Genomic DNA, 13,730 nt, shown 5'->3' on the forward strand with positions numbered 1-13,730 from the left:
ATTAAATAAATTACTGTTTTAAAGTGCTTAAAATCAAGTTTGGCCCAGTGAACATACTACATGAGTATAAAATAAAAATAAATATATGCAAAATATCTGTCAACACATGGCACAATAGTCAGGACTCAATACAGAGTAGTAATGATTTGTGGAATTATTGAATGCATGATTCCATTATTTAGCGCCACGTATCTGCAAGATTCAAATGGGGGTATATAAAGAAACACAAGATGACAACATCTCCATTTTCTTGGCATTTTTATTTTCAGGAGAGATCACTATAAAGTGGATTGACCAGAAAGTTTCAGGAGTTCAGACTCAAGCTGGGCCTATAACCCTCAGCACTGAAAGAGCTAAAACGAATTATGCTTTGGGGAATTGGTGGTTGCCACATCTGATTTGTTTGGGCTGATTCAGTCTTATTGAAAGGCCATGTTCCAAAATATCTTTCAGGTCTGTAAGTCAAGCCTCAATGAGATCATCTTTACAATAATATCAAAATATGCTGGTCCATTGCCGGACAAAGCCCATCCACTTCCTTAGGGCAGGCAGGTGACCCCACCCCCTTACACACACACACACACACACACACACACACATCTTTTCCCTCCTCTTCAGGTGAATAAGGTGTTCAGGGACCTTCAAATGAGAGATAGCCCGGTCCACCCCGTGTTCCAAGTGCTTAGTTCATTACCATTTCTATAGAAATGATTCTCCCCATTATTTTCATCAACTGCCGCACGTCTGTGGATTTGTTACCTGGACGCTGCAAATTAATTCAAGTGCCAACAGACAGGCATAGCTCTTAGTTTCTTCTTTCTGTCTGACCTTTGCATGTTCACCCCCAGGGTGGACTTTCCATCTTTTCCCCTTCTGCCTCTCGTTTCAACCACAGAGGTTGGGATTTAGTGCTTTCATTGGCTGTGCTCAGGTTTGAGCCTGTATCTTTTTTTTTTTTGCTCAGCACAACCCAATGCCACCTGATTTAGTTCTAAGCAATTTTTCCATGAGTATTGATTGTGAGTATTGATTGTGAGAGAATAATGCCACCTTTTCAATGGGCATTCTGAGAATTTGAATGCAGAATAAGCATCATCATTTCCTGGGGGGACATTATTCTAATTTGTGAGGCTGAGCCACCAGGTTATACAGAGAATCAGTGGACTGGGCAGGGAATTGCTGGAGTGTTCCCTTGATTCCCAGCTCATTGCTTTATTCACCAGACCATGTATCTTCCCATCATTGTCTCTACTGATTTACCCTGATCTCTGTGGTTGCCAGCCCATGAAAATTTTATGCATCTCCAAATTACATCAGACTCCACTTTCAGTGGGCCAGAAAAAAATCAAACCCTCAGAGTTATTCCTTAGAAAATACAATGGTGAGAGCTCTTCCAGAAATCAGAATGCTGCTAGTTGAATGCAGTACAGAAACTGCTGCTCATTTCCTGCCATGATCATATATATATTTATCTATGAATGTACCTGAAGCAGAAAGGGAGCTCCCCAAGGACAAATGCTTGCCTTATTCACAAGACCTGACACAAGGAAGAACTCAGGGAAGGAAGAGAAGGGAGAAAGCAGACAATAGAAAAAAAAATAACTATAGCAAAAGAAGCGCATATATTAATCAGGATATTTCAGTTCTGCAGAAAAGAGTCCAACTTATTTTAGGATAAACCAAAAAGGGAGTGTCTAACCCACAATCCGGGATGGACAGAGGTGGATTTGGCTTCAGGCATATCTGTATCCAGGGACTCAAACACTGCCCTTGGATGTGCATTTTCCTCTCCCTCTTTTCTTTTCTCCCTCTGTCTGCCTTGCTTTTCCTCTTCCTTAGTCACTCTCTCTTCAGCCCTACTTCTTTCTGTGTGCTCCTCTCATTGTCTCCCACTGCAAACAGACATATTCCAGTGGTCAGGAAGATAATGCCTAGGAATCCCAGGTCTGGGTGTTTCCAGCACCATGAGCCCAGATGCAAGAAGTATTTTACCTTGCAGCTTTTACAGAAAAGTGCTGAGAAAGGACCCTGATTATTAGTCCAGCGTGTGTCATAGGCCCATCACAGAGATCTGGCTAGAGAGAGGAATCCTTGAAACAGTCAGCTCTGGGTCACATACCTGCGCTAGTGGCCAAGGTAGAAAGTGGGGATCAGATTGACAGCCCAGAGCCACAGGAAATAGGACATGGGAGGAGTGGATTCAACCAGGCAAACAAACAGCAGAGATTGCCGTTGAAGTGGTTGGCAAAAACATCCGGAAATAACGCAATAAGCAAATATTTTTACAGTTCGTGCAACCAAATATAAACACCAGAGATGATATTCTTTCTTCTTTACTTAAATATTTTATGTACCCAGAAATGAAAGACAGAAATATCTAACACTGTTTCCTGATTTAATCTTACTCTTTTTGTTTTTTCTAAGTTAAATGCAGGATAATAGGAAAAGCCCATGTTTTGGAGACAAATTCTGGGTTTAAAGGCAAATTATGGATAAGATACTTAACCTTTCTGTATCTTTACTACAGCAATAAAATAATAATACTTGCCTTACTGTATTTTGGAAGACTTAAATGCAATGACAGGTGTTTTGTAAAATGCACAGTGCTATAAAAACTTAGTCATTATTTTAATAACAATAAAATGTACATTGAGGCCACTGAGTCAGTTAGGCACAGGTTGAAACATGCTTGAGAAAAGAAAAAGCATGACATCAGAGAATGTAGACTGAAAATAACCACCTACCCAGTCTAAACTAACAATGTGAAGCATCCTTAGGGGAGGCTGCAGAGTATAATGGAAGAAGCCTTGGCCCTGCAGGTGAGTCACAGTTGCCCACCAGGCTGTCCTGCCACGTGCTTGCTCTCACCTCCCACTGCAGCCCTGAGGCCAGCTTCATCCGATGACCAGCAGCTTTCCTAAAGGGGTCACTGCCGGGTCACCCAGAGCAGGTGGCCAGTTAACAAGATAAGGACATGTTCTCATGTTGAACGTTTGCAGAGGGCCTGCAGGGAAGCCGATGAGCAGACATCAAGTGGGCACTAACAGTGCAAGACAGAGGACAGCAGTAGTCAGCAAGAAACCAGGAAGCAGGCACAGAGGAGCTGGGGGTAGAGCTGCACCGGGTCAGCAGGCAGGAGCCAGCAAGAGGTGCTAGCACAAGACCAGGACAAAGAATTGAGCAAAACTTCGGAGTCATTTTAAGTTCCCCTACCTGGGCCTGAACAGACCCCAAGATGGGTGGCCTGAGAGTACAAGTAGGGACACATGGACCCACCTGTCAAGAGCAGGGCAGGTCATGTGGGGAGACCCGGGTTCAATTCTCAGCCCAGACACCCCCACTCCACCACCCCAAAAAAAGAGGGAGGCACAGATGAAAGCAGCAGAGACATTTTCTTCTCCTAGCCGTGAGAGGGAATGGTTGGTTGTGTTTACCAAAGACTTGCAGTGGAAAAGCTGGACTTTGTGATAGAACGGTAGAGACAGAAAATATCTTGAAGAGTTTGTGATAATCTCCAGAATTTTGTAAACTTCTGTGAGATCTGTCAGTAATCTGAGACTTAGAATCTACCTGTCCCACTCATTAATAAATAAACCTTGGGGGTGGTGCAATGGTGGCTCAGTGGCAGAATTCTCCCCTGCTATGCCAGAGACCTGGATTCGATTCCCAGAGCTGGCCCATACTAAAAATTTAAAAAATGAAAATAACAAAGAAGTAAATGAACCTTGGGTGCACGGGTGGTTCAATGGTAGAATGCTTGCCTTTCGTGCAGGAGACCCGGATTTGACTCCTGGACCATGTACCCCAAAATAAATAATAAATTTTAAAAAATAAATAAACCTTGGGGATACAAGAGTGGTTCAGTGGTAGAATTCTCACCTGTCATGCAGGAGACTTGCGTTCGATTTGTAGTCCATGCACTTCCCAAAAAACAAACAAACAAGCAAAACAAACAAAAATTCAACAAATGGTGCTGCAATAACAGAATGCTCACATGGAAAAATAATGAAATGTGACCTCACCATACAGCATACAAAAAAAATTAAAAAATAAAAATAAATAAATCTTGGGCTTACCCTGATCAAGATGGCACAGTAAGAAACTTCAGAGCTCTAACCCCCCGCTGAGGCTTTGAGCAACCAGCAAGAACTGTATTTTAGTTTGCTAGCTGCCAGAATGCAACACACCAGAGACGGATTGGCTTTTAATAAAAGGGGATTTATTTCATTAGTTCTTCAGAGGAAAGGCAGCTAATTTTCAACTGAGGTTCTTTCTTATGTGGAAAGGCACAGGGTGATCTCTGCTGGCCTTCTCTCCAGGCCTTTGGGTCCCAACAACTTTCCCCAGGGTGATTTCTTTCTGCATCTCCAAAGGCCTGGGCTGAGCTGCGAGTGCTGAGATGAGGTATGCTGAGCTCATCTTTCTGCATCTCCAAAGGCCTTGGGCTGTGCTATGTTGAGCTCTCTCATTTAAGCACCAGCCAATTAAATCAAACATCATTTATTACAGCAAGCATGCTTCTTAGCCGACTGCAGATGTGATAACGAACAAAGGAGGCTCACATACCATTGGCTCATGTCCACAGCAACAGAACTAGATACCTTCACCTGACCAAGTTGGCAACTGAACCTAACTACCACAAACTGTCAGAAACATCTTTCTCAAAACCCCAGAAAACAGTTAAAGGATTGCAGTAATATAGTAAGTGCCAAATCAAGGAAAAAAAAAACACTAAAATTTAGTAGGATCTCATGACACCCTTGCTGGCCCTTCTTCCACCCTTTGCTTGGTGTGGAGCTGGCCCTACTCTCTCATAGGATATCTGGTCCCAGTCCCAGAGGGAGCAGAGTAGCCCTCGTGTGCATGCCCCAAGCACATATGTTTGGTCCAGTCTCATGATGGTGGCCTGAGGGACTCATTGACCCAGAACTTGCCCTGTGTGTGTGAAGAAGACAGTTCTCCAGAATGCTTTGGGAAAGTAATCAAGTTGTGCAGCCTGAGGTGAGGGATTGCTAGCTGTAAAACATAACAGTGCAGTGCCTGGGATGAGGAGGAAACTTTCCCTGGAAGAGGGAGCATTCACAATCATGTAAATGGGAGACTTCCCAATGCCTGATTTTGGGCATGCCTAAGACAGTCTCATGCTCAGGGAGGCCCCTACACTTTGGTCTGGGGCTATTCTCCAAACTCATTGTGTGGATAAACCCTGAAGGAGAGCACTTGCACAGGTCAGTCTGTGAACACTGGGAAAATGTTTCCTTCCCTCCCACCCCCCTTTATTTTTGTTGTTGTTGTTAGCTCCTTGCATTTGAAGAAAGCTCTGTCATAACACTAGCTGTATGCAGGCTTAACAAACAGACACCCCAGAATCTGAATGCCAGCAATAACACTTTAAAATATCAAAATTCCCAAGTTTCAACAAAAATTTCAAAACACGCAAGGACAGAGGAAGTGATGACCCAGGCAAAGCGAGAGGATTAAAGCATAAGAAGCTATCAAAGAAGAGGACCAGATCTGGAATATACAAGCAAATACTTTGAAAATAATCATTCTAAATATGCTCGAAGAGCTAATGGAAAACATGGACCAAGAACTAAAAGAAATCAAGAAAATAGAAGATGAACAAAAAAACATAAAAATAGAGAGATAGAAGTTATGGAAAGGAACCAAACAGAGCTGAAAACCATTGTAACAGAAATTGAAAATTCCCTAGAGGGGTTCAACAACATATTGGAGCTGGCAGAAAAAAGAATCAGATAATTTGAATATAAGACAATTTAAATCATTTAGTCTGAGGAACAGAAAGAAGAATGAAGAATAATGGAAAAGAGCTTGATAAACCTGTGAGACACCATCAAGTGTACCAGTGTAACATTTCTGGAGTCCCAGAAGGAAAACAATGAGAGAAAGGGGCAGAGAGAATATTGAAAGAAATAGTGGATGAAATTTTCCCATACTTAAAGAAAGACATGAATATACACACCCAAGACCCTCAATGAACTCAAAAGATGATAAATCCAAAAAGACCCATGCTGCAGCATATTATAATAAAATTTTCAAGTGCTGAGGCTAAGCGGAAAATGCCAAAAGCTTCAAGAGCAATGCAGTATGTCACATATAGGGGGCCTCAATAAGATGAAGTGTCAATTTCTCATGGAGGCAAGAAAGCAGTGGGATGACATATATATAGTGCTGAAAGCAAAAAAACTACCGAACAAGAATTCTATATCTGGCAAAACTGTCTTTCAAGAATCAGGGAGAAATTAAGACATTTCTGGATACACAAAAGCTGAGTGAGCTCGTCATCCCCATACCAGCCCTGTAAGAGCTACTAAGAGTACTACATGTTGAAAGGAAAGGACAATAGATAATAGATCAAACATGTATGAAGAAATGAAAATCTCTGCTGTGGGTAACAACATAGGTAAATAAATTAAAATGTTAGTACTATTGTTTTTTTGGTTTGAAATTCCACTTTTTACTTCCAATAACATCTAAGAGGCAAGTGCATAAAATGTAATGAGAATCAGTAGTTTCAGACTCATAGTGTATGAGCATGCAATTTGTAACAAGAACTACATAAAGATGTTGGGGTATAGAAATATAGTTTGTATATACGATTGCAGTGGGTATTAAAGTAAACATGATTGTTATGGATTTAGTATGTTGAATTAAAGCAGGTGACTACAAAGAGAATATTGGAGAATATGCAAGCTCAAAGTGACAGAAATTAGAGTACAAGTTGCCAGGGGCAGAAGGTAGGGGGAGTGGGGAGTTAATACAAAATGGGTGTATGGTTTCTGTCTGGGAAGATGGGGAGGTTTTAGTAGTAGAAGGTGGTGAGGGTACTGCAATATTGTGACTGTGATTAATCCCATTGAATGGTGTGCTTGGGAATGGTTGAGATGAGAGAGTTTATGTTGCAAAAATGTTCCCACAATTAAATAAAAAGAGCAACTAAAGAGATAATGACAGTTAAGTGTGATACAGGATCCTGGATGGGATCTATCAAAGGAGGAGAAAAGGCTCAAAGGGACATTACTAAGACAGATGAAAAAATTAAATTATAGACTCCAAGCTTTACATCAATGTTTAATTTCTTGAACTTGATAATTGCACTTAGGGTGGTTACATAAGTGAAGATCCTTGTTCTTAGAAAGTGTGCATGGAAGTACTAAGTGTTAAAGGAGCATGATTTGTACTACCTACACTCAAGTGTTCACAAAAGGGTTTAACAAGTAGATGAGTGATAAGGTAAATGCAGTTAAATGTTAAAATTGGTAGAACTGGGTGTCTGGAAGGGTAAGAATAGGTTGGTGTTCTGTGTATAGGGTTTATGTTATTTTAGTAACTGCCCTGTGAGTTTGAAAGTTTTTCAAAATAAGAAGTGCAAAAAATTCACATTTTCACGTATATTCAGACAGGGCACAATGCTAACTGCTTGTACCGCTGCTGGCACCCCTCTGCTTGCCTAATTCCATTAGGAGGGTTACACCCTTTCAACCAGCTGTGCAGTCCTTTAGGTCCTATGCTGAACTAAACAGTTTCATGGTTGACAGTGAGTATGTGCTATTAAATTGTCAGGAGCACAACTATATTTTGAGACATTTTTCTCAGCTTTGAAAAAATAACACATCAGAATCATCCTCTGGTTTAAAATATGGGGTTAGCAGGTAAGAAAGACCCTAAGAGTTTCTCTGGGTGGATGACTTTGAAAGGGGATTTTTTCCTTTAACATTTAAAAGCAGCGTTGATGGGAGGGTCTCTATTATGGCATTCCACACATTTCATCTTGATTTGGGCTGACATTTGGAAAGGATAAATAATGCCGATACTTTCTGGTAAGAAGAGTAGTTTTAAATTATCTACAAGACTTTCTTTTTTTGGCATTAAACTCTGCCCTTTGGTATTAAATCCTGTATTAATTTGCTGGAGTGGAAATTCGATGTAATGTGTTTCACTGGTTTTTGAAGTAAAGGGCAGAGAGAAAAGTGTTAGAATGAGGGAGCTAAAAGAACCCTGTCATTAGGGTGGTGTCCTCTGTAGTTGAGGATTTGATAGGCTGATGATGCTTATTATGATAATAATACATTACTTTTAGATAATGCTTTATACCCTTCAAGATTTTCCCCCATGAATTATCTCCTTTTATCCTCACAATAACACCATGAGGTCAGCATAGCAGGTGTGATTATCGGTATTTTATAAAGGGAAAATTTAAAAAAACAATTAAGTTACTTTTGTCAAGTTCCACAGCTACCTGGGCAGGAATCAACGTAAGAACCAAATTTTCTCAATTTCAGTTTGGTTATTTCATTGGAATGGGTGACCTGTTCACGCAGAATAAACTCAAGAGTTATAATCGTCATAAAGGTTAGATGAGATCTTGCTTATTTGTCTGTGTCAGCTCTGAAGCTTTTTTCAAAAAGCTTAGCCTCATGCTTGGCCAATCAGAGAAGCTCAAATGGGTATTTGTAGTATTGATGATGATGTTACCACAGCTTCTGATCCGAATGAAAGAGATCACCAAGAGCCATAAGACCTTTCATTAATCAACAACTTTTACATCTCCTCCATCAATCTGTTTTCCAGAGATGGTTACTAACTAGTTTTATTGGATGTCACTTCTTTGCACAGTTGAGCACTAGAATGGCCAAAATACAGAGAAGAGAGCAAAGCTTACATAATCTATGAATTTAATAGTCAGTTTCAGAAATTGAGTATTAAGTAATCTGAGAATAATACCCAACAATTTCCAGGGTATTTGCAAGGGAAAAACATATAAACAAATGCATATGTACCGATCTTATTCCCTTTTAGTTCAAAGGTAACTGACCTTTCTGCTGTCATCTGTGTCTGTAAATACAACTTGAAAAGGCCAATTATTCCATTTCCAGCTGTCTTTTTTCACATAATCCACACCAAAAAAAGACTTTGATGTGATTTGCTAATTGCTTTTCATAAATGTTGTATCACTTTATGTTCTCATCAGAAGAGTATATTGCATTCTTAGCAACAATAGGTATCATTTTTCCCCAGTTTTTTATAATTTGATAAACAAAAAACTCTCATGGCAAAAAGATTTATTTTTGTTATTAGTGAGTATAAACAAACAATTACTCCTGCATATTTTTTAGTAATTTGTATGGTTCTTTGATTTACCTGTTCATGTCCTTCACCTATTTTTTTTTTTTATTGGACAATGAATGTGGTTCATGCTTTTTTTTTTCTAAGGAGATTTCCAGAGATATTGGCAAATGTTTTTGTACAAAGATGTACATAATAGTATTTTATTATTATAAAAACAAAAAGAAAATATGTCCAAAATAGGGAAGTGCTTTCATTGGCTAATGCCACCGGAATGCAATATACCAGAAATGGATTGGCTTTTATAAAGATGATTTGTTTAAATTACAAGCTTACAGTTCTAAGGCAGTAAAGATGTCCAAGCTAAGGTATCCAGAGAAAGATGCCTTGACTCAACAAAAGCCGATGGCATCTGGGACATGTCTGTCAGCTGGGAAGGCACATGGCTCTCTTCTGCTAGTCCTTTGGCTTCTGGTTGCAATCAGCTCCCTCAGGGGTGTTTTCTTTCTGCATCTCCAAATGCCTCTGTCTGTATTGGCTCTGAAACTTTTTCCAAAATGATTTCCTCTTAAAGGACTCCATAAGCAGATTAAGACCTACCTTGAATGGGGGAAGCTATGTCTCCATGGAAACCACCTCATCAAAAGGCGCCACCCACAATTTGGGTGAGTCACATCTCCATGGAAGCAACTTAATCAAAAGGCTCTAACCTAAGATGGATGAACCGTTAGCTAATGCGTTTGAACTCAAATGTAAGGGAATAGGTAGGCGTGAAGGCGTTCTCTAGTGGGTCTAGAAGTAATATTACCATATTGAAGGTGAACAAGATTGAAAGAGGTTGTATAGACCTAGGTGTTCCACTGATTAACACTAGAAATATAAATGAGTTTTTGCAAGAACTACTTCAAGGGTATGATTCTTACACAAAGAGCGTTTAAGTCCAGGGTACAGGGGGAAAATGCTAATGCATGCTATGGGCTATGCTTAACAGGAACACATCAGCAGTACCACAGCAACAGCAGAGGTAAATAATGGGGGAAGGGACAAGAGTTAAGGGGAGGTTTAGATTTCCTGTTTGGTGAGAGTTCGTTTATTGGTTTTCTTTCTCTTGGGAACAATAAAATTATCTAAAATTGAGAGTGTTGATGGACTGTGGACTTTGGGCATTATACATGATGCCTAAAGAATGTGGGGGGCGGGGGGCGGGGGGCACGGTGGCTCAACAGGCAGGAATGCTTGCCTGTGATGCCAGAGGACCCGGGTTCGATTCCCGGTGCCTGCCCATGAAAAAAAAAAAAACAAAGAATGCAGGTGGCTGAATGATGCACTGAGTAGGAGACTGGTAAATGATGGTATATACATATCATCGAATATTGTGCTGCTACAGAAAGGAACAAAGTGTGAGGCATTTAACGATGTGAATGAACCTGTGGGATATTTGTTAAGGCAAAATAAGCCAGAAATGAAAGAGCAATTATTGTATGGTCTCCTTCAGAAAATGTTTATAAGAAAACAGAAGCCTAGGTTGTAAGCTCTTACAGCAGACATATTTAGTCCAGAGTGGTAATTATTATTTCTGGATTTTGGGAGGCTGTTTTATATATCTATAACCTGTTATTTAGAGATAAGAATGAGGCCAAAAGGTCAAGATTAAGGTCATTCAGAACACAGGGGTAAGGAAGACATTGTCTGTGTTTGGGAGCTGTACCTACTCTTTGAGACCAAAGGAAGAAAGGTTTATTTTGTCCAGAACTTAAATTTTCTGTAGTGCATAATCTAATTCAACCTGTCTGGATAGCTCATTAGAATAGTTGAAACCCAGGAAGCCCAGAAAAGAGAATCAGGGCCATTAATCCTGTATAGCTTAATGTAATGCCTGGATATATCTTAGAATATATTGAGCAGATAATCAAAAAATGTTGGCAAAGTCCATTGAGGGATGGTAGAAAAAATATGGTACTATTAAACTTTACCATCAGGAATCCCCTGATACTGTGTCAAATATTAGGGACACTCAAATCAATAGACCAAGCCCTTGATCTTAAGCTTACTGTTGTGAAACTTATGTAGGTAGCAGGGAAGCTTAGCCTACCTATAAGTATGCCTAAGAGTTACTTCTGAAAGACCTCTTTTGTTACTCAGATGTGGCCTCTCTATTTCAAGCCCAACTCTGTAAGTGAAATCATTGCCCTCCCCTGTAAGTGGGATATGACGTCCAGAGGGGATAGTCTCCCTGGCGGCGTGGGAGATGACTCCCAGGGATGAGTCCAGCCCTGGCATCGTGGGATCAACAATTCTATCCTGACCAAAACTTTATAACTAATAAAGTACCAGTGGCTGAGAGAGTTCAAATAGAGTTGAGAGGCTACCTGGAGCTCACTGTTACACATGCTTCAGTTAGACATTGCTACCTATCATAACTTGCCAGACCCCAACCAAAGCCATTCTAGCCAATCCCAAAGAATACCTAGGGTAATATATAAGATTCTACAAAGGTTCCATGCACTAGGATAACTTTCCAGAAACCTACAATCTCCAGATGGGGTCCCTGGACCAGATGAGTCGTGAAATCTAGAGGGCCCCGCCTCTCTAGAACATCAGCTTGTTCCATCTCCCTACCCCATACTATTGACAGCCCCTTCCAACATGAAAAAGTTAGAATGGCTATAGCCCAAATACCCCTAAAGAGTGTGACAGAAAGATCAAAGGTGATGATGGAGTTATACAGAGAAGGTAAAGTTTAACAAAACGAATGTGATTGCTGAATCATTACATTGATATTTCTTTTAGTCTCTAGTACTTTAGAGCAGCTAGAAGTAAAAACCTAAAATTCTGGAATTGTAACCCATACCAAACACTAAAATCTGTTCTACAACTAATTGTTGTGCTGTGCTTTGAAATTTATTGCTTTTTTGTATATGTGTTATTTTTCACAAAAAAGTCAATTGTGATGGTAAAAAAGAAAATTTATTCCTTTTAGACTCTTATATTCTGGAACACTAGAAGGAAACAGCTGAGATGATGGTAGGGTAGCCCATGATAAACTCTGGGTTCTTTCCTGTAATTACTTGTTGAAGAGTGCTTTGAAAACTATTGCTTCTTTCTTTCTTTGCTTTGTATATATGTTATATGATACAATAAAGTCAAAAAAAGAAAAAAGGTTCTACCCTAAACAATAGGTCTAGCCCCACAAGACTAGACACGGAGTAAAAAAAACAAGGCTTTTCTGGAGTACACAATAGCTCCAAACCAGCACAGGAAATCAGTAAATAAATTATGGTATGTCCACTAACAGGTATGTTCTCAGACAATGCTTAATGGCATGGAAAACCATTGCTGATATAATTTTTAAAACAGTATATAAATTAAATGTTATATTTTATATAACAGGATCTTTTTTCCTTTTTTATTTTGGAAATGTTAGTAAAATTGCACTACATCAACAACTGAAATAACTCAAGAGAAGAAGAAGAATGCAAAGGGAAAGACAAATAGTAAATATTCACTAGTACCTGGATGTGTTCTGAAATTTAGGGAAGTCAATGCAGTATATCAGTTAAAGAAATGTAAGGTAATATGATAATTGAGGTTTTTAATCATTGAGATATATTCTGTTTTTTCCCTTAATAATATGGGGTTCACTGTGAGAGTTGAATTTCCCCTTCATGATAAATAGTTATCTTTTTTAATAAAAGTGTGATAATATCATAATTAACTATTTTGCCAGAAGTCTTTTTCTGATGTGAATATTCATGAGAATTTTGTGTTCAAGGAATGTTAAAGATGGAAGAAATCTCTTAGAGATCATCCCATCCAACCTCCTATTTTATAGTGAAGGAACTGAGATTAAGAATGTTAAGTAATTTACCCAAAGCTGGACAGCTAGTAGTTTCAGATTAGAATTCAGGTTTCTACTTCAAATTCAATGTCTTTTCTATTTTATGATTACACCCTTAGCTGTGCTGCTATATTTTTATCAAACTTTGAGCTATTCAACATGCTTCCCTTTTGACCTTGATATTCTAGAACTAAAAGCTAAATTGTGCCTAATTATAGTAATTATCTCGTTCCTGGTTCCTGATATAATTAGCTCCCTCTTCACCCTTGTGTCTCATTCAGCTTTAATGTAACCACCCTGTGAACATGTGGTTATATGCTTTTATTATAATCTACTGTACATTATTTTTAGAAGTAGTAAGAGTATAAATTATCACTAAATATATTACCACACACACATCCACATATATTAACATACCCAGAGAGGAAGGCAGACGTTGATTTCTACTCACCAAACGAGTTACTTGAAGATGTATCAGCTCTTTCAGATTCACAGAAAAGTAAAAACTCAATTAGACAAATCCCACCTAAATTGCCAGAATAGTTTTTCTCTATACTGCTTGTATAAGAAAGAGTAACAGTAATGCATACCAGTAATTCTGGACAATGAAATATATATTGATATTCATAAACTTAGGTGGTATAATGTCCTTAGTTGATAATAATTCCATATTATATATCTCTATTTAAAAAATCAGGAAGGTTGAAAAATATGGAAATGTTTCCCTAATAGAGATTGAAATTGAGATCTTTCCCTTAATAAGAAAATTCACCAAGATATCTATTTAACTTAAAGCTCCCATCCC

The 13,730-nt window shown here is 39.1% G+C and overlaps 1 protein-coding gene across 2 annotated transcripts in view; it reads left to right on the forward strand.

Annotated features, from left to right (window-relative positions):
- DPP6 (dipeptidyl peptidase like 6) overlaps positions 1-13,730 on the forward strand; it is a 919,284-nt gene that overhangs the window by 712,886 nt on the left and 192,668 nt on the right. The gene's annotated exons all lie outside the window — the stretch shown is intronic.

This window comes from Tamandua tetradactyla, chromosome 1 (genome assembly GCF_023851605.1).
Source record: "Tamandua tetradactyla isolate mTamTet1 chromosome 1, mTamTet1.pri, whole genome shotgun sequence".
Classification (NCBI taxonomy): Eukaryota; Metazoa; Chordata; class Mammalia; order Pilosa; family Myrmecophagidae; genus Tamandua; species Tamandua tetradactyla.